The sequence below is a fragment of the Sinocyclocheilus rhinocerous genome, unplaced genomic scaffold (genome assembly GCF_001515625.1).
Source record: "Sinocyclocheilus rhinocerous isolate Xijiao unplaced genomic scaffold, SAMN03320098_v1.1 scaffold2995, whole genome shotgun sequence".
Classification (NCBI taxonomy): Eukaryota; Metazoa; Chordata; class Actinopteri; order Cypriniformes; family Cyprinidae; genus Sinocyclocheilus; species Sinocyclocheilus rhinocerous.
In genome coordinates this window covers 20190-23444 of record NW_015630542.1, presented here as the reverse complement: position 1 = coordinate 23444, position 3255 = coordinate 20190, and positions in this window count along the sequence as shown.

The following is a 3255-nucleotide window of genomic DNA, read 5'->3' as shown; positions in this document are numbered from 1 at the left end:
TGAAGCCGTGGTTTACAGTGAATTTATAACAGCTAACTCCGCTTCACGTCGTGCCTAACAACACCCCCTAGCTGTTATAAATTCATTGTAAACCACGGCTTGATGGGGATTATTGCTTTAATATCAAAACAAACTTGGAATGTTAACTTGACAAACATGACTTGCAAGTTCACAGTGTTAAAGCTAAAGTCCTGGGCTGCGTTTCACAAAAGCATCATAAACTTAAGTACATCGTATTGAACCCAAGCTTACGATGCTTTAGGAAAACGCAGCCCTGGGAAGTTAGAAGAGGGATTTGTCTTATGCCTTGCATGCTTACATGTCTAAGCCATTGGTACATTTCTCTGAGCAGTTGGAAAGGAAATAACTGGTTCAGCTGTTGCTATGACCGTGAGATATACTGTGCATTTGTTAACTGTTCTTGTGTGTATCTGATCTCTCTGTCCGTGTGTATAGACATGTTTGTGTTCCAGATGGGCGTGGCCTCTGTTAACCAGTTAGAGGCGGTGATTGGATATAAGGACCGCCACAAACACTCGAGCCTCGTTGATTTCTTCCCATCGTGTTTCACTTGCATTCTGATTGACTGTGTTCTCCGCTATTGCTCGTATGGTCGTCGCTTGATTGTGAAAGAGTGTCGTGCCAGAAAGATAGAGTGTAGTGATTTTTCTCCTGTTTTTCTGACCATTTGCCTGTTCGACTACGATTTGGTTTCTGATGCTGGTTTGTGTACGCCCTGAAACTTTGTAAACATCTTTGTATATGTTCTTGTAAATACACTGCCAAATTAAGGGACGTAGGGTTTAGATGCCATTTCATTTGTACATATTTTTCACTTTGTTTGTGGTTACCCTTACGAAAAAGAAGTTTATTCAAGTGTGCTATTAGTATACTTCTTTTAAACTAAAAATAGGAAAGTATACTTTTAGTCTACTTTTTATGTAATAATCCACAAGTAATCCACACCACTCCAGTCATTATCTTGTGAAAAGCTGTGATTGTTATAAACAAATTCAACATTAAGCTGTTTTCAACTTAAGTCCATAATGCATAATATTGCTTTCTCCAGTGACAAAGTCGACTCGTCTGAATCAGGAGAGAAATATGCACAGATCAAGCACAGTTTTAAACAAATATGTCTGTGGATTTTGATTTGAGAAGACAACAGAGGATGGACTTTTTCACTAAAGGAAGCAATATTATGGATTATGGACTTGTATTTTGTTAAATTATGTTGTTTCTTTTTTTCTTACACTCATGCACTCATTCACTGCAGAGGATCCATTGGTGAGAAAGTGATGCAATCTAAATTTCTCCAAATCTTTTCAAATGAAGAAACAAAGTCATCTACATCTTGGATGGCCTGAAGGTAAGTACATTTTCAGCAAATGTTCTTTTTTGAGTGAACTATTCCTTTAATTTACTCTTGTTGCGGCCCACACTTAATTTTTAAACTTAAAATACTGATTAAACAATTTATTTCTTCTTGAAATATTGTCATGGATGTGTGTCTTATTTTTTATTCATATATTTATTTACAGTATCCTTTTGCTTGTAATTAATAATTAGACTGTTTACTTGCCTTCAGTAAGCTTGAGATTTTTTTTTACTTATATTAGTTTTAGTTTTTGCTGTTGTTTTGAAATTACTATTTTTTAAAACATGATGGCAGCTTCTACCTTCAAATGAAAATAATTTTTCTAACATCTTTGTGGCAATTTTTTATGGTTCCAAAACCACCTTGGGTCAATTATTCCTTACATAATGTAATTTATTAACTATAAATGCATCCAAAAGTAAAACAATTGTGAGTTGGCCGTGTTATGGGAAGTACATGTATGGCTTCCCTTACGAAAAATAAGTTTATTCAAGTGTGCTATTAGTATACTTCTTTTAAACTAAAAATAGGAAAGTATACTTTTAGTCTACTTTTTATGTACTTCTCAGAAATGGGCTTTATGTACTTCTCAGAAATATACTTAAAATGACATTTAAGTATACTTGACTTATACTTAGAAAAAGTCTAAATATATTTTAGCTATAATTGTGCTCCTAGAATCCGTGTTTTCATTGTTATACTGTAGGGGGCGCTAGTACACATCTTCTGTACAGAATTTCCAAAAAACACAAGTGAAGAAGAAACCGAAACAACAGATGCTTCCACATGTATTCTAACACGATCATCAGACATAAAACAGTATCAAAACTATGTAACATTATGGAATAAAATGTCGACCAATGAAGAGGTAATAATGACTGTCAAGCTTTGGGGTGTTGATCGACTTTATCTACGTTTTGATTATCATTCTGAATCCAATTCATAGTCTTTTTTCAGCTTTTTGTTCAAAATGTTGTTTATTTCTTTATTTTTTATTTATGAAACTTATCCACATTCAAGTGTTTAAAAAAAGAATGCATGAAGCTAGAATAAAATGTTTTTGTTTACAAGCAGATACCCTGTTCTTTTGATGTTTTGTATGTTCAGATATTCATGTAACAATATATATACAAATTAATACCTAAATAGGGACATAGTAGTATACTTAAAGTATGATGTAAAGTTCGCTTAAAGAAAACTTACGAGTATACTTGCAGTATAGAACTACTAAACTAGTAGTTTACTTAGACTATACTTCAAAGTGTACTAAAAATGCTACTACAAGTATTTAATTAGTAAACTATCAGTATACCTATAAGTTCACTTTTAGTATAGTTGCAGTACAAACTAAACATTTTGATGTAAACTAGTTGTGTACTCAAAGTTTACTACTGTTATACTTAAAAGTATACTTTTATATATTAGAAAGTGGGCCAATTTAGTCCCAAGGAGTATTGAAATAGTACACTTACAAGTATACTACTAGTACACTGATATTTGTATACTTACTACATAAAGTATACTTAAACATATACTTGAACTTTACTTAAGTATACTTACTAAAATAAACTTGAAGTATACTACTTTTTGGTAAGGGTAAGGCAGATGGAGAAGTTGGCTTGCATTTATTCCCTTATTTTCGTTCGAGGTATGTTAGTTGTTAAAATTAGTTTGTTTGATTGATTCTTTTGGCCTTGTCTGCCCCTGAAGATCATTCCCTTTTCAAATAAAATAAAATAGTTTATTTGGCATCTCTCTGGTGTGGACTCGGTTCACTTTTTCTGTTACAGCTAACCCCTTGAGGTTGTAACAGTTGGTTCTGGGCGGTAGCTAGGGTGTTGCTAAATCTAGCATCATTGTGTATTTATTAATTTTAC